The 18,839-nt window shown below is 43.8% G+C and overlaps 1 protein-coding gene across 1 annotated transcript in view; it reads right to left on the bottom strand.

Moving 5' to 3' along the window:
• Nucleotides 1-913: 913 nt before the first annotated feature.
• Nucleotides 914-18,839, bottom strand: part of RPL7 (ribosomal protein L7) — a 28,635-nt gene continuing 10,709 nt past the window's right edge. The window contains exon 7 of the mRNA XM_078687143.1: nt 914-1,048. The gene's annotated coding sequence lies outside the window, so the exon portion shown is untranslated. The remainder of the gene's footprint in view (nt 1,049-18,839) is intronic.

The raw sequence follows: 18,839 nt of genomic DNA, 5'->3' as shown, positions 1-18,839 counted from the left end.
TTCTGCGGAGTTCTTGAACAACTGCTGTGTGAACAGTCTCAGTACTGGATGACAATCAGTCTCCAAGAGGTGAAGGGACATCACCTGAAATCTGCACATTTTGGGGTAGCAGACAATTTGCCGAATACCTAGAAACCTTCCCCATCGGAGGGGGAAGGAGAGTACCTTGCCCTGCAGGAGACAGATTATACCATTGTAGAAGCCAGCTTTGTGGTGACTGCCCGTGAGAGATAAGCAGGAACAAATCATCATCATCATCATCATCATCATCACAGCCCCTGCAGTGCCTAGCTTATAGAAATGAAATCAAGAATTAGACCTGTGCTCCCCGGCTACCTCTGTGGCACAAGACTTGGGGCTGCCCAGCACCCACATCCGAACTCAGTGAATCCCAAAGCACTGGTGTTCTTGCCGAATCAAAAGCTGGTCATGGCCTGGAGGCCACTACAGCATGAAGAATCCAAGCCTGCTGTGGGCTACACACGCACTAGTTCGACATCTGCCTGGACAGATGCCCGCAAAGCATTCCTGCCATGCTGCGCATTCATCAAGGCTCCCGTTCAGAGTGAATCCACTGCCATTGTGTCATGTCAGCAGTGACTGCACGGATAGCACTAACCCAAGGAACGGCACCAGCCAACCGTAGCAATGTGAGTGATGAGAAATATCTGTTGCCTAAAGGATCCCTTTCTTTGGATATATTTTGAACTGAATTGTAGAGTAGACTCGCTCAATGGAGATGGTCCAGAGTGTATTAATGCGATGCCCTGGGTTTGCATACTGCCATGACCAGACACCGGAAAGGATATTTAACATTTGATCTTTCATCAGCCAACAGAAGGCACAATGATGCCAAAGGATTTTTGCAGCTCAGACAAGTTGTTGTATTCATTAGTTTTAAAACCATCATAAACACCATTTAGTTTGGACATAAGCAAAGCATTAAAATGATTAAAAAAAACACCAACAAATACACTTTTTTGTAACCGAAGTTTATTCAACAGACGAACGTGATGAATGAGCAAGTGTGGAAGCATCAATGGGGCACCTAGGAGAGAACAGAAACAAGTTATTACATCATGTGCTTTGCGGAAAACAAGACCGTTCAATCGAATATGCTTTGTGACAGTTAAATAAAACTCCTCACTTTTTTGTTAAGGACTGAGCAAGCCAAACACGAACACTAAAGTATCTATATGTACACACATGCAGTAATGAAATGGAAAAAATTAAATCCTTGGCAAACCAGTGTGTAAAGCTTTCCAGCGGTCATCAGTTGTCCCCACACGTCTCCAGACCCTATTTATTGTCACAGATTAATCAGCACCCCAAAAGGATACTAATATCCAACTTTCAAGCAGCAAAGATCAATCACTTTGTAGTAGCCCAAGAAACCTGATGTATGCCAGTATTCTTTTCATAGTGTAGCAGCAAAGAAGCCGTAAAGAACTGACAGCAAGGGCACACTACTGACATTGTTTAAGTCCTCTATGTTGAGAATGTAGCACTAAGGTCGGTCAGTGGAAAAGGTTTGGAGAGACTAGTAAACAGTCTAAATACAACTTTTCTGCACTGTGCAACATATAACCCAATCAACGAGAATATCCATTTTATGTCCAGTTATAATAAAGTGCATTTGCTCAGTGCTTTTTAATTCAACACATAAGCACACACGAGTTTAATTTACCACCTCAAATACAGAAAGCTACTCTGTATTTACACAGAAGCGCCAATTGAATACAAGTGGCTCACCACTCAGTCCTTTTCTGGCTAGTTCTAGCATTTTTGTATTTCATAGCCCATACACTGTGTAGGGGACCAGAGATTGAAGTCCAAGCCAATATGTTTAACAGAATTATTGGCCAACACTTACCATAGACATTCAAAGTTCCAAGTTGGACCTTACAAGCCATACTTACTTCCTACTGTAATTTTTAGGTCTCGCTGGCGTCGCAGCGCGAAGCGCTGCAACCAACGAGACTTATAGTCGCCATGTTAACTCCCAAGGGAGACAGACAAGTGCACGCGCCGATTTGGGTCTGTGGACGCGCTTCTCAGAGCGCGCACACAGCCCCTGCTTCCGCTGGCTCGCATGCACTAACGGCACGCGCGCGCGCGCGCACACACACACACACACACACACACACACACACACACACACACACACACACACACACCCCCCCTGCACGCACACAGACACAAGCGCACGCACCACACACACAACCCCCCCCCGCGCTTACCACGATTCCTCGGCTCTACTTGTTTTATCGGGGGCCGATATGTCTCAATCTGCTCTCAGAGCCTGTGGGCGCGGGGCGCCGCTGGCCTCTCCGCACATCACCGCTCCGAGCCCCCCAGTGTCCCACCAGGATGAAATATGGAGCCAGTGACAGGGGCAGTGCTCAGAAGAGAGCCGCGGCAAGTAAGAGTTTATTTGCGGGGCTGGGCTTGGGTGTCACCGGCCGCGGGTGTGTTTACATCCAGCGTCTGTGCTGGGAGGTGGACTTGCGCAGCGAAGATATGGGGTCACAACAACATGGCGAGAGGGGGTTTACGGAGTCATGCAAGCAGGAAGGGGGAGCGGTCTGCAATAGAGGCTGCACTGACGTTTAAACTGCTTTATTTGTAAAATAAGTTGGCTGGTGCTGCCACCGTTCCTTACCTCCGCTGTATAAAGGAAAACCAACGTTGTTTTTGTGTTTCAGGTTTTTAATATTTTAGTACCAAGTTACACACACAGACAGTCGAGACCGTGTTAACCGTGCAAGGTGGTCCATGCAGGCATTGATTGTGATGTGTATGTCTCATTTTTAAATCATGAATTGCGTGCCTCCTTTTAACCTTCATGCGGTTCCTCTCATATATGCCTCCTTTAAATGAAGGTTAAGCCTAGTTTTAAGGGGGGGGGGTCATTATCAACAGTCGACTGCTTCCCTTAGTTGCAGGTTTTGGTGCATTTTGGGAATGCTGCATCGTTTGAGCTGGTGGGATAAACACATTGGATCCCGCTGGTCTGCCCGAAGATGCCCCAGGGCTGGCACGTGGTTGATGTCTTGCACACATGGCGCAGTGCACGATTTTACGATATGAATTTATTTAGCGAGCAGAAGCGCTCTTTTTGGATTCCTTCTTTACTTGGTGCTTTTCTTTTGAAGGGCGATTTTATAAAAAGCATCTGTTCTTGCAGTGAAACTGCAGAAAGCGCACTGCTGCATGAAGAGACGTAATGAGAGACCATCGTGGGACTTGTTGAGAAAAAAGGTCACAAATATTTTTATTTCAGAAACTATTTTAAGTATTGCATGTTCATCTCCACCTTTGGGCAAAGGGGTTCCCACACTGAAGAGACCCACACCAGGATAAATAAATACATTTTGTTCTGTGCTATAGTCGCTCCGTAGTAAGCACTGCTTGGCCGATGGCGCTCTGTGTTGATTAAACCCATTTAGAGAGGTGGCTGTGTACATTTTGAATGTGTAGTTAAATACCTGCTCTTCGAGTACCTCATTGGCACTACCAAAATTACATTTGAACACATTTCTCAACTGTAAAACACTCTCTTCTATGGGTTATTTAACATCTCTGGGCTTAACGGTTAGGTAACCTTCTTTGGATACTGCAAAATATGGTAAATACAAAACTGAATGCTATGAAGCTACGCAACCAGTATTGTCTAAAATACAGCGATAACAGTACTTTTTTTTTTTTAGTAATGCCAATGCAATAGGTCTTGCTTTTGCAAGAGTTTTAGCTATTAGCATTGTAAATGACAATGCCTTTTATTTATGTTTTAAAAACCAAAACATAAAAGGCATTGTCATTTACAATGCCAATAGCTCAAACTTGCGTAAATGCGAGACCTATTGCATTGCAAATGCTTGTTTATTAACAAACTTCCTCCACCTTTTATACAGGAATGCTAGCACAAGCATTCAATAGTTTCAATGCACCAAGTCTAGCTCTGAAACTCTTCTGCCAAAACGACATGCTTCTTGAATATGCATGTTCATTTTAACAGGTAAAATAATTTAAGCGTGCAAAGAACTAAAAACGGGGCCTTAGTTAACTAGCGTTTACAGTTCAGATTCATCAGACTCACCATACAACCCATTGATTAAAATATATATAAGAGTTCAGACTTCAATCAAGGACAAGTCTTCTCTGAGATCCTCGCAATTACATCTGGAAATGCAAAACTTTTTTACGGGCTGACTATCCAACGATAACTTTCACATTTTTTATGTTTGGTTTTGTATAGAAAGGAAACATATATACACATACATGCCTGTTTCTTTCCCGTAGTGTTTTAACAGTTGGATATTACATCTTCAACATTTTTTTTTCCAGTGGATATGAATATATATTTTTAAACCACCACACTTGCGCTTCTCCTTGCTTTTCTGCTCACCTTTGCATCCTTATGGGACCGCACCCTCCCTGGTATCACCACAGGTTTCACTTTTTACCTCCATCCTGCTCCTTCAAGCCATATTTGTATTTTAAATTTTTAGGCAGTACTGAGCAGCTGCAATCTGCTGTACCTCTCATTTCAGAAATAACCCATCATGCATATTTAACCAATTTTTGTATTTAACCGCTCCAAGATAGTTGGTCACCATCCTAAATAGAAAACAATTATAGAAGGAGCACGACGCACATGCATTAGTGTCTTTCCCCCGCTTTATTTTATGCAGTTGCTGCACAGTATCTGCAAAACCATTTTTTTTTACAGATGTGCTACACAGCATTGGCAAAAAGCACAATTGGTCTGCATTAGCAGCCCAAATGGTGAAACCTGCTGGTTTTGCCAATGCTAGTTCTCAATGTATTGTGTGTCCTGCTATGCATATATTTTGAACTCTTACGCATGCATTGTAGACTACACTTTATATTTAATTTTGGGAGTCAGCTACTTTTAGCAAGAGCGCCATGGATACTCATGCAGGTTTTCACATGGGTTGCTGCTGTTTCGAGATGGAAATCATAATATCGGACAAAACTGCCCAAGAGTAGTCTGTAGTGCTTAAATGCCTTGATTAAGGACAGTTATTCAATCTGGGGGGCACACCGCCATCCCAGGAAGGGGACGTACTCGACCGTAAAAAGCTTACCTTTGTTTTCTATTCCCTCTGTCCTACGTTGCAAATGATCACCCATTTCAAATGGGGATTTTGGATTGGATAAAGCCTGAGCAGCCGCCAATCAGCACGTAGGAACGTCACCAGTGACGTTCTACCAATGAGGGGGGCAGCAGCTGAGACTGCAGGAAGTGCCATGAAATTTCCAGGCATAAAGCTCCTGCATTACACTTTGGCTGCCTTTTCTTCCTGGTTTCCCGTGTATGTGTTCCTACCTTTTACTGTTGCCTTGCTGGAAGGACTACTGTCGAAATCTGAACCGGTACCGGGGTGTGTGGGGGGGGGGGGGGTTTAGGGGGAAGGTGTTGTGGAGGTTGGGCTGATGTTCGTCCGTGCCCCCATAACGGAGGGTTGGAGGGAGGGGGAAAATCGATGGGGCACGATGTGCCCATGCTTCTGGAATTTCACTGGGTTAATTTCTACAGCTGAAATGCTCCGGCTGCAGTGGGAGGCACGGAGTCTCCTCTGCTAAAACCGAAAGCCTGCTCCTCTGCTAAAACCGAAAACGTACAATTTGGTTTTTAGCAGAGGAGAATCAGTGCCTTCGACTGCAGCTGGAGAATTTCAGCTGTAGGAATTTAACCCCGTCCTGGGAGGATGCAACTTTCAAGTATCCTCCAGTGAAAGTGCTTGGCCTAGTAGGTTTGGGCATTAACCCACTTACCACCCTTCGTTTACCTATTAATAAATGGGTCATATGGTTCTTCATTTTCTCCGGTTTAGGGGCGGTTCATTAAAACACTGCCGGATTGTATTTGCAAGTGTGGTTCATTGCTGTTCTTTAAAATGCTGCAGGACTCTTGTATAATGGTCACGTAGCAAAGACACGGCTTGTTTTTTCACGTACATTACTACGTTTTCTGCCTATATAGGCAATGTAGCCTAGGCAATTTAAATATTGTATGTAGATGCGCTTCTGCACCTACAGCATAAACATTGAGTGCTGAATTGAGACAATATGAGGCTGTTTTGAAGCAGTGCTTCCTCCCAGCTCTTCGGTTGTTTGGTTTGGTTACTGAGATTGCAGGAAGTGCCACGAAATTCAGAGAAAGCTCCTGCATTACACTTTTGCTGCCTTTTCTTCCTGGTTTCCCGTGAAGGCGCAAGAGGGCTTTTTCAAGGTCCGGAGGGGTGGCCTGGGGGAAAGGGGGGCATATAGGGCAGAGGTTTGGTTGTTACGGGGAGGGAGGGGAAATTGATCGGGCATGACGTCCCCATGCTTACAAAATTTTACAGGGTTAATTCCTACAGCTGAAATGCTTGGAGTCTCCTCTGCTAAAACAGAAAACATGTCTGTTCGTTCGCTTTTGGTTTTAGCAGAGGAGACTTCGCAGAGGAGACTCTGCCTCCCACTGCAGCTGAAGCATTTCACCTGTAGGATTTTAACCCCATCCTGGGAGGATTAGCTTTACCCAGAAAGGAGAAAAGGTTTCTTTTAGAACTATACAGGCAGTAAGCTATGTATTTGCGTCCTAAACTGTATTGCAGTCACAATTATATAGTGCTTTTTTTTATTACTTCGAGGGCTGAAGTACTTTTAGGGGTTAAGAGAGATTCCTAGTCTTGTCTTCAGAGGTACCTTTAGGGCAGCAGCACGTGGGCCTGCACAGAGAAGCTAAATTACACTATTACAAACCAGTTTGTAAATATTTGGGTAATGTTTAACTTTCTCTAAAATATTCCCATACTGGAGTTAAACCATTACATAAGCCTCCCAGGCAATTCTGTGGAATGTTTCACTTGGGCTGCATTTAGAAGAACACAGCAGCCAAGCTGGAAAATACGTAGTTTCTTTTAGAATTATACAGGCAGGCAGCAACACTTACAGGGCTAGAAGGGCTTCATGCCAAAAGAAAAATGCCAGCTATGTGTTGTATATACACCCTGCAAATTGCTCGTCTTGGCACCAAATACGGGTTAAAAATAAAGAAGTATGTGTTCATTTGCACTGTGACTTTTCTGTCTTTGTTCCCCTTCAGATATGGTTCTTTTAGGCAGCCCTAGAACACAATTTAATGTGCTTTCTATTTATATTTGTTGTTCGAAGTATGCACAGATAAGTGCTGAAAGTACAGCTTTAGGTGACTGCTTATTTTTGTACCACCTGGGACATCAAAATAAGGAGCTGGCAACCCTAATTATAAAACTGGAAGTTTGTTGCAGGATCAGCACGTTGTTCATTTCCTCCACCCTCGATCCTTAGTTAATGCCATTATAGAAATAGTTCACCTCGTATGTGAATTCCTACGGCGCAATAAATAACATGCTGACATACTTCAAGTGTCTGGGAATGCACCCTACATTCAGATAACACCCCTCATTTTCGCCCTTCACTTTCATGCTCACCCTGCACTCACAGCGATCACAATGCCCTCACACTGTTCCCCATGCATTCACACCAGTCACCCGCTCACCCTGCACTCAGTGATCCCTGTGCACCCACAATGCACTTGCGCTGTTCACCCTGTACCTCACCCTGCAGTCATACGAGCACACTACTCACCCTGCACTTGTGTGATACTTCACTCACCTGTCCCCCTCACTGCTCACTCTGCAATATCACTTTAATAAGCCTAACACTAACCATACATTATTTTGTCCCACTCTGCACTTACATCCGCACTTAAATTCATACAGTCACCTCACTCACCCTGCAGTCACTTCTCTTACGCTACTCGCTCACTGCCGCATGGCTTACCGTGCACTCACATGGGCACTCCTGCCACCCACACAGCACAGAGGTTTAATGTGCCTGCTATAAAAAACATGCACTATGCAGATGAAAGAACTGAGTGTGAGTGAACTGAGTAGCGCTATAAAAAAATGAAATGTTTATCAGAAATGTGCTATAGAGAGATGAGGTGCATGGTTGGTGAGTGGTAGGGAGGGAATTCATGGAGGAGGAAGAAAGGGCGGAGGGGGCACCAGAAAAGACTGTTGCACTGTGTGCAACCAGTGCTAGGGCCAGCCCTGTCTGGGAGTGTCAGCCCCCCCACCCCAAAGTTCTGGTCTAGTTGCACCCCTGCACACAAGTATGGGCAGGTTATGCCCCATCAAAATTTTCATCCTAAGTTACAAAAGGACACATTTACATGCACTGCAATCCAGCCTTTCAGGGGGCACCTTCATAGAGACAGCTCTGCTTTTGCCCTAATGGCCTGGAATAATTCCGAACAGATTCTTTTAAATAGTTTTTTTTCGCCATTTCTTTTTAATGTGGGTGATGTGAGAGTCTATTACTATTTGCAGAGAAATGTGTTTGTTTCATGCAACAACCATAAAGTCTACTTTAGATGATCAAAACTGGTCCTCGCATACAAGAAATTGGAGGATTTCCCAGCTATTCTTCGCTGTAAAATTAGTGGGCTGCTGCTGTGATACAACAGTGAAAACACATCACTATCTCTGAATGTCAGATGTAAACACTTAGAATTTCGACCTTAGTGTCTGTGCACCACCAGGAGCCTGGATTAAGAGGGTTTGGCAGAGCTAAAAGTGAATCAAACTCAAAGCTGTTCTGAGCAGGGGGCCCCAAAATAGTTTTGGCCCTGGGCCCCCAAAATCCTTAACATGTCCATGTCACCACAAAGTCTGTCAGACTGCAGTGCTCTGAAGTAAAATTGGCATCATGATGAATTTTTTCTTCGTTCTATTTATTTAAACATAAGCCCGGCGTGCCCTAAACCCCCAAAGCTTCAGGCAAGCAACTTATCATACCACTAAGGAATTCTCAATGAGGTGTTCGTTCAGTGCCCTCTATGTGGACTTAGGCGTTTGTCTACAGATCCATAAATGGTGGGGGGCAATTATCCCATTAACTCTGCCTAAAACGTGTGTTAATGATTTCTAGCAGGAATTGTTCCTAGTGTACCAGCTATGAGCTACAGAGTGCTCAAACTGGGATAACACTGTCTCCCTTACAGACACTCAAACGTTTACATGGGTACACATTTTGTCAAACACATAGCTGCCTGTGTGAGCGCACACTATCACTAGCAGCCTTGAAAACGCTACAGCAGTTAGAGATTCAAAGCATCATACACAATTACTTTGCATGGTTCCACTCTGAAGATTGATTTGGGCTGAAAAAGCATACTTAAAATTTAAATTTCTGGCATTTTTAGGCTTTGTTTACATATAACGCTAACTCTTCATAGCTACTTAGGTGTGTAGGACGTTGGATGTCTGTAAAATCGAAGCGGAGAGAGTGTGGTTTATACTCAGAGCTTCTGACTTTGTAACTGGGGAGTTGTGTTTGAATCCTGGCCATGGCGCTACATCCTGTGATCTTAGACAAAATAATGTAACTTATCCATGCATAATGTGATAAATATGACCCTGTGTAATGCAACTGATGCTCATTTAAAGTGTTCCAGTGCCCGGGAACAGAGTTTGCACAATGTAAATCTGTTAAGATCTTTTTAAAGAAATTATTGGCACTCATTTTTCCCAATATACCAAGGTGGTATCTTAACCAATGGAGTCTTAGCTTTGGCATAGGAAAGATTTAGATTTTAATTACAAATTTTACAAAAAGGTACAGAGTGGCGGTACGGAGTATCCCAGGAGCCTTCCTTGTTCTGTTCCAGATGTCATCCAGCTGCACATGTTGTATGAACCCAAATTGATGCAGCAGAATACGTTATTTTTCCCAGTGCTGTAATATTGCAAATGTCTGAGCAAATGCCAGGGCTCCATGAAAATTATGCGTCCATACTTTAACAGTCCAAAAACCACAATTAAGACCTCTGAAGATGAGAATCAGGCAGTGCAAGTTTCTCGCAATGCCTGTCACTGGATCCTAAAAGTTGTTCCAAATGCATGCTCATCCAATCCTGCGCTTCTCTGCAGAGTGCACATTACATTAGTCACATGTGCCAGTTATAAATCTGTGCAAAAGTGCAAAAAGGAACTGCACAGGTGTTGAAATATTAACATGGCACAAGTAAAATAAACGTTGTGCTTACAGGAGAGTGGGTGTATTTTGTATGGGGGATATTGAAGTGAAGGAGCTACAAGGAAGTACATGCAAGATCAATTTAACAAACTGTAAAGAATGGAAAGCTAATGTGGCCCTGCCAGAAATCACATTCTTAACTTACAGATCATGGCTACCTTACCAACAATCAGGACTTTAACTAATAACTTGCAGATCATTGCGTATTTTATTTGCCCTTAAGATAAGGTAGCAGGTAACGTCTAGGCATGTCATTCACTCCCTTGCCCATCACTATGATTCTGATCTCGGGGCAGCTTTCATGGTGACTCATGTAAAACACTTGGAACATGCAAGTAATATCTTAAACATTTTCTCTTCATTGGAAGGAAAAAAACTACATGATCACTAGGCCGAGAACTCCTATTCAAGCAGCAGGAACATCGGAGGAAGTGAATAAGAAGGTACGCATTTGTTTTTGAGTGATGGGTGAAGGGGCAGTGCTGAAGTTTGCCCTCACTAAACTTTGAACAAGTAACTTGCAGAGCCTCATCAGTGGTATATGGCATATATACTGCAGCAATTTTGGGAGCACCTACTTAATGCCTGGATGAGCTGGAATTACTTTTTATTCACTTGCCACAGAATGATTTTTATCCAAATTTATTTTATTTAAACAAGATTTTCCTAAAGATTTTTTTTTAACTACAAAGTTAAAAACCAGCTGTACCTCATGCAGCTGTAAAATTGCAGCCATGTACTATTCATTAACATGCAGCTTCAAATGTTGTATCTTAGGTTAAGCAAGCATTTGACATGGATTGTTTTCTGCTCCCAAAAGATGGTAGAGTGCTCAAGCGAAAGGCTGAAACCGAAACCGATGGAGAGAAAAGCTGCAAAAAGAAGGAAATATGATTCCTCATATTTGGATATTGGTTTCAACCTCATTGTTGTTTGTGGAGAAAGTAGAACACAGTGTGTGGTTTGTGGCGTAATCCTAGCTAACGACAGCTTAAAAGCCAACCAAACGAAGGCGGCACTTTGAAACGAAACATGGGCCTTTAGCAGGAAAAAGCAGAGTTTTTTTGCCAGGAAGTTGCAAGAGATAACTCAGCAGAAAGAAGCGCTGAAACATGTGGCAAATACTCCTGCAAATGCATTAAAAGCATCATACCAAGTAGCATACCACATTGCCAAAAAACAAAAGGCTCTTTGTAGATGGAGAAAAGGTGATTCTCCCAGCATTGCTCGATGTAACTCAGACAATGCTTGGTGAAAAAGCAGCAGAGTAGTTCAAAAGTATACCCATCTCAGACAACAGTTTACCGCCACATCTCTGACATGTCAGAAAATAACGAAGGACAGCTTATAGCCCGGTTGAAATCAAGTTGGTTTGCTTTGCAGCTGGATGAAGCAACTGATGTGTCAAAGGATGCCCATTTAATTGCTTATGTCCGTTACGGTTATGAAAAGCTAGTATTAGAAAATGTTTTATTTTGCAAGCCAAACAAGGGGCGTGCAACAGAATCAGATTTGTTTGCCATTATCAATGACTTCCTGAATAGCCATGGCTTAAAATGGGAAATCTGCACAGGTTTTGCTCCTTTAATGTGTGGTGCTAGGGCTGGCCTAAAAGCTAACGTATTGAAAGTGGCTCCACATATTCTGTGTACCCACTGTATGATGATACACCGGGAAGCCCTTGCTGTTTGAAACTTGGACAGAGAACTAGAGGATGTGCTGAATTCTGCTATAAAAATAGTACATTTTATAAAGACCCATCCCACAAGAGCTCGTCTAATTGCAATTTTATGTGCAGAAATGGGAGCGGAGCATGATGGCTTGCTGTTTCATACAAAAGAGCAGTGGTTATCCCAGCGGAAAGTGCTGTCTCGCATCTTTGAATTAAGGAATGAAGTACGGCAGTTTCTTCTGTGTTTGAACCCCTGCAAAGCAGAACTATGCAATCCTCGCTGGCTTGTGCTTCTAGCATACCTTGCTGACATTTTTGAGAAATTAAATACCCTGAATCCATCTCTGCAAGGAGCTGCCATAACATCTTTTACCTTGAATAACTGCATTCAAGAAGAAGCTTGATTTATGGAGAAGACTAGTTGAAGATGGCCTGTTTGAGCAGTTTCCATGTTTAGTAGATGCTCTTGCAGAGACAGAATGAGCATCCAAGTGTTGCGGAGATAAAAAAATAAAAATAAACCACCTGACGTCTCAGGGACAGTTTGCAAGAGTATTTTCCTGATTTTCCTGAGGACAACGATCACTTCAATGACTGGGTATTTCAGCCATTTCTGGCAGAGGTGGCAAGCCATCTCCAGATTCGTATGCAGGCAGAACTAATTGATCTCTAAAGTGACCGCACTCTGCAGATGCACTTCAGCAAAGTCTCACTGGGCGAGTTTTGGCTGAAACGGTCTGCAGAATATTCAGCTTTGAGAGAAACTGCTATCAAAACTCTTGCCTTTCTGCCCGTCCTATTTATGTGAGATTAGGTTCTCCAAACTTGGGGTATTAAAGATTAAGTACCGTTCAAGACTGGATGTGGAGCACAACCAGAGGATGGCGGTAGCAAAAATCCATCTACAGATTGACCGTCTCTGTGGCGAAAAACAGGCACACCCGTCACATTAATGTTGGTGTTATTATCAATCTGTCATGTATAAAACAAAGCATCCTAGTAAAAACAATATGCACACATTTTATCTTGGAAAATTGTGTTATGAGCTGTGTAATAAGTCTGTCATTTAACCAAACCCACTGACAAAGCTACAGTTAACTAAACTAATTGTGTTGGAACATTATTTGCCGGATATGCAGGTGGTGGTCGATTATGTAGTGTACCAGATTCCATAAATTTCTGTCAGGTGGTGGAGGGTACGGCATTTCAATAATTTCAGCTGGGGGGCTCAACTTACAAAAGTTTGAAGACCTCTGGTTTAGGAGGTTACCAACAAGCCCACTCTGCCACTGTTTTAACAAACACTAATCTAATATAAATGATTGGGAGTATAATCTTGCAACAGACAAATCCATGAAAAAGCGTAACAGATGCCTCCTGGTCTTGTTGTGTTGTAGAAAGTAAAAGGAAGAGGGGCCCAGACCTCATAGGCTGCACTTAGTTTGCTCATCAAGTGCTGGCATCTGTTCCTTCGGCTGGATTTTATTCATCGCCTCATTGTATAAAGAACAATTAGTGCAATTTCCAGTTTGTGCTCATCTTTTTCTTGAATGTTAATGGACTACATGAGGGAAAGTTGGAGAAATGTCCTCCAAAAGAAAAAAAACGTTAATGTTTTCTAGCCTTAAAGCTCTCAGCAGCACAGTGGAAGCAGCTAAATGAGTCGAATGGTTGACATTAGTGCCGGTTTTCTACTGTGGCATGGGATGGAGTGAGTGGGACAAGGGGAACATAGTTCATCTAACAGTTAATGTGTAGCAGTGTTCCAGAAATGTTTACTTCTTGCATTAATGCTCGAAGTTAGTAACTCTGCCATAGTCCTCACGTCCTGAGCTGTGCAAAGCTTCTATTGATTTAAACAGCTGAATTGTTAGTGTTGCTGTGGGTCCAGAAGCACTCCAAAAAGTGGGAGGCATGGGCATTGTGCCAATTATAATGCTTTACTTTAGCAGCACGCCTTTTAAGTCCCTTGATACGGATTAGTTCTGGTTGGCCATTATCTGCTGCAATTACACATTCCATCTTTAGTGAAGTAGGGATGAAGAAACCCCCAAAATTTACCTAGCCGATTGCAGGTTCTATGCTCCTAAAAAGCTGGTGAATTGGAGGCAACAGAGCAAAGGTACCCAACTGAAAAGCAACTGAGTCAAAGAGGCACACAGAACTATCGTACTCCTCTCATTCAGTGACCCGGTCTCTCATGGAGCAGAACAGTATGGAAATAACTGATGTTTAGATTAACCAATTTTATTTACTGGTGAGGCTAGAACTACCAAATGTAAGGAAGGGAATGGAAGTAAAAGTAAGCAGTCCCCACCTCCGAACAAAGTACCTATATGTAAACTATATTTATAATGCAAAGTATATAGGTCTTGAGGGAATCTTTTCAATATTGTCCCCACCTCAGAGTCCAGAGTTCTTCAGGTCGATATTTAAGAAAGGATAAAATGGTTGCAAACAATTTGCAGGAACTTCATGCGGAACTCAAAGAAGCACTAGAAAGAGAAGCAGACTAACCAAGAATTGACACCCAATAATTCACATATGAGGTTTATTGGTTCGGCCAACAACTTTTGTTCATGTTGCAAAGCAGATGCACAGTATGAACAAAGTAATATTTAAAACATGTCATCTAGAACTGCAGGGGCTGAATAGGAGCGGATGGGAAGCAACAGGAGTCGTGAGGGAGTGGGACAAGAGGCACAAAAGAGCAACATGGGGAATGTGACAGTTACACAAGTTAGAGCAAGCAAAACAGAAGTGGGAGAGAAGAATAAAGGCAAGAAAATGTAACACCGTGAGAGGGATGGAAGCGCATGGATGACAGTATAACAAGGCGCTGGGAGAGAATCACACGGATCAAGGTAACGGAAAAACATGTATGCATAAGCAAAAATACACCATTTTTTTTTTTTAACTGTGGAAGGACGGAAGTAAAGTACCTATGCTCTAGTGGTGCGATTAGCATTTTGCCGATGCAGCCTATTAGAATATGAATTACGCGCATGGCAAGACCCACGGCCAGGTGCGGTGGCCCATGTTCTGCGTACCGGCTGCGGAGTACGGCCGGGCTAGCGGCTCTTTAAATTACCCCACAGGCAATGACGAACGTAATAAGTTTGTCGGGCCTGCAGTTTACTATAGGTAACACTTCCCATTCATATACCATTAGTGCTCGTCCATAAGACAAGAATATCCTCCAAAATACCAGACCAGCAGCACACGAAGTGCAAGAGATATAGTGAGAATATATTATGCTTTCATACATTTGCACTGTCACACTCGCATGCTCTGGGGGAGGGCTAAACACAAGAGGGATGACGCATGCATGCCATGGACAAAGAATATGAGTGACGATTGAGCAAGTGTATAGGAAGCCTATAGGTGGGCTAAACACAATACACTAGACACGCCTGAGACCGCGCATGCGCTATATAGCGGAGACATAAAACCTTTTTAGGTCGAGCCTGTCCCATTCCGCAGGAATGGATAGGATCGAATTCATGTCGGCAAAATCCTCTTCAAACTAAGGGGTTTCAGCCCGGCGTTTTCTTGCAGTTCACGTGAACATGCATGAGCATTCACGGCCAGGGCTTCTCCTCCCCTAGCAGCACTCCTCCCACACCAGCACCTCCCCTCTCTCTCCCCGCAAACACAGCCTTGCCGTAGCAGCACTCCTCCCACACCAGCACCTCCCCCCTCCCACACCAGCACCTCCCCTCTCTCTCCCCGCAAACACAGCCTTCCTTTCATTTCTCCTCCCCCTCCCCAGCCAGCTTCCCCCAGGCTGTGTTCCCTCAGATATGCTATTGCATATCGTTTGCTACCTCTTGTATTTTGTTGCTCTTGATACTTGCACAACTGTCACTATTGTCTCATGTAACGTAACGTTTGCTTTTGTAACATGCTCACTTGTAATTTTGGCTTCATGTATCTAAAAAACGCCTCCCTCGCGCTCCTTTCTCCCTCTGCCTAGTCCTCCCACCCCCTCCCTCTCCAGCGCGCGCTCCACTCGCATCTGCCTGCTGCTCCCCCGCCCACCCCCCCAACCAGCAATGCCGAGAAGCTTGTTGTTCAAGTCGGAGTTTTTTTCCTCCTGTTTTGTTGTGCTTCACTTGAAGTTTTGAGCATTGGCATAGCCAATAGGTCTCGCTTGTGGCGTTAGTCAAGCTAAATCCAAACACATAGTGAATACTCCAAATTCAGTGATCAAGAGCACAAGTGGAGGCTGTAACAAGATCTATAGTCCGTTCTTATAGTGTTCATTTTCTGTTTAATGTTCGAAAATCATAAGCCAACACGTGTTTCATCGCAGGGAACAACTGCGAATCTTCAGGGCTGGAAAAGATGGCTTGTATGATAAGTGTTTCAAGTCGAAAACACTTAAGTTATAGAGGCGAAAAAAGAGCCAGTCAGTGTGTAGACTCTGGTTCTTGTCGGGAAAAAGAGGTTGTGGATCGTAGTTAATCTGCTGAGCTGTGGCCTGGTCTAGGCGAGCTCTGGATTCTCAAGTTTCCGGACTTCCGGTAGAGGGCCGATATTTAACGTTTTTAGGAATGATCTTGATTTTTCACAGATGGAGTGAAAACCGGGAGGAGACAGGTCTTCGTGACAGGGCCCGGCGCCGTGTTCCTGGTTAGTCCGTACCAGGAACACGGCGCCGGGAAACTCAAGAGGGGGATTTTCTTCACTAAGACGAAATACTCCGTGAACAGAGGCACACCCGCCCTGTCACGAAGACCTGTCTCCTCCCGGTTTTCACTCCATCTGTGAAAAATCAAGATCATTCCTAAAAACGTTAAATATCGGCCCTCTACCGGAAGTCCGGAAACTTGAGAATCCAGAGCTCGCCTAGACCAGGCCACAGCTCAGCAGATTAACTACGATCCACAACCTCTTTTTCCCGACAAGAACCAGAGTCTACACACTGACCGGCTCTTTTTTCGCCTCTATAACTTAAGTGTTTTCGACTTGAAACACTTATCATACAAGCCATCTTTTCCAGCCCTGAAGATTCGCAGTTGTTCCCTGCGATGAAACACGTGTTGGCTTATGATTTTGGAACATTAAACAGAAAATGAACACTATAAGAACGGACTATAGATCTTGTTACAGCCTCCACTTGTGCTCTTGATCACTGAATTTGGAGTATTCACTATGTGTTTGGATTTAGCTTGACTATTGCATGTAACTACATAGTATTATCATTTCATACAATTTGTGTTTAGTGCAGGGGCACTGCAGTTTGAATTGACACAGACCATTTTTCTGGTCTAATTTGAGTGGTTGGGAGGTGTTACCACTCGCCCTTTTGCCTACACTGTTCACTTTGCCATCTATACCCATCAGCGGCTACCCAGGTGTGCGCCATATTACTCTGTAGCACGAAAAGACCTCTACAGTTGTGTTTAGGTCTCGCTTGTGGGACCTTTTAAGTATTTTGTTTTGCAGCACAATATCCTTGTAACTAAATACTTATAAGGTCCCACAAGCGAGACCTATTGGCTATGCCAATGCTTGTTTTTTTTCCAATGACACCTTCTGCTATAAGGCATCGCTGCTCGGAGTGGGAAGCCTTCAAAGTATTACATATACAAAATGCATAAGCAAGCCTAGCCAGAGAAAAGTGTTCAGTGAGAGTAAGGGCACCATGAGATGAACCGTCCTCCTGAACAATGGAGTGGGTCTGAAGCCTCACTGCTCAGAGGTACACTAAATGGGGTTTCCAGCCTCTACACAACTCCATGACAATCCGCACTCAATATCCAAACATAAAATCAATGCGCCAGTGCTACAAACGTCTCCCTATGAAATGTCAACAGGCTAACGAGGTAGTTGGAAGGCCATCGGGTTGGTGAAAAGCACACCAACATTACTTCCAGTTTGTATCAAAAGCTTCAGAGAGGGCTGGCTCCCTGTTTGAGATCATGGCCCTGGGACTGGTGTAAAAAAAAAAAAAAAAAAAAAAAAAAACACAAACACTGGTGCAAAAAAACAAACCAAAAAACACATTAAATCCCAGGCCAAGTGACCAGAAAGCGGTCGTCTAACCGCCAGTCCGACTGAAAATAAGGACCCCCCCCCAGTATCATTTTTGTGCAGATCTTTCAGCCACAGGTCAAAGCGGTGAGCAGACCAAACAGCATTTTTATGCGACAGAAAATTGCCCTGCCCTTCCATCAAACCAGCGGGCCCAGCTGAAGAGCAGCTTGGTGATGGTAGATGCAAAACTATGTACCCTTGTTCTTGAAGAAGCTCTGGCTTAAACACTGGCTCCCAGTAGATGTGAGGAATGCGTTCAAAGTTTCTTGCACTACAAGGCCTACAGGGTCAGACTCAAAAATACCTCCAAAACATACATGCCAATAGAGCAGATTCAGGCCTGAAACTACGGTTATTTGAGCTTTTCCCACCTAAAATTGGCTCTGCTTCAATAGCAGCCAACAGGCATAATACAAAATCGTACACTTCCTTGTACTAAAATGTTAGCCCGGAAAGGAAAAACTCAGCTGAAATTCAGGCAGCCTAGGGAGGTAGATGCTTTCTTCCCTTAGTAAATACCCACCACTGTGCTTCCCATAGACAGGCGACAGGAAAGGAGAACAAATACATCTCCGTCTATATACTGATTCCTACAAAATACATTTACTTCCAAGTGTTCCAAATATAGATGCTTTTCCCCTGAAGACGGCTGATAGCCAGAAACCGGTCCTAGGATGCTTGATTCCGGTCCAGGGAAGACACGGCTTGGCAGTTCGAGCTGGACTGTTCCCATGAGGCACAGGATCAAGACTGATTTCCATATGGCCATGTCTGAACTGGGGTGGCTTGGTGAGCAATATAACGATGGATTAACCCAGATCTGTGATGGGGGGGGGGGGGGGGGGGGGGGGGGAGAGAGAGAATGATTTGCCATTATGCAACATTCCGTCCATTATCTTGTGTGTTTTCCCTTTTTATACCATGTGCGCAGACCATTTGTTTTTATAACCATTTGTTTTTCCTGCACGCAGGGCACAAGTCCGAAATTAGCAAATGTGACTAGATAAGATTTACAGCCCTATTTACAGGG

This window comes from Lissotriton helveticus, chromosome 4_1 (assembly GCF_964261635.1).
Source record: "Lissotriton helveticus chromosome 4_1, aLisHel1.1, whole genome shotgun sequence".
NCBI classification, from domain to species: Eukaryota; Metazoa; Chordata; class Amphibia; order Caudata; family Salamandridae; genus Lissotriton; species Lissotriton helveticus.
This window is presented reverse-complemented; position numbering and strand designations above follow the sequence as displayed.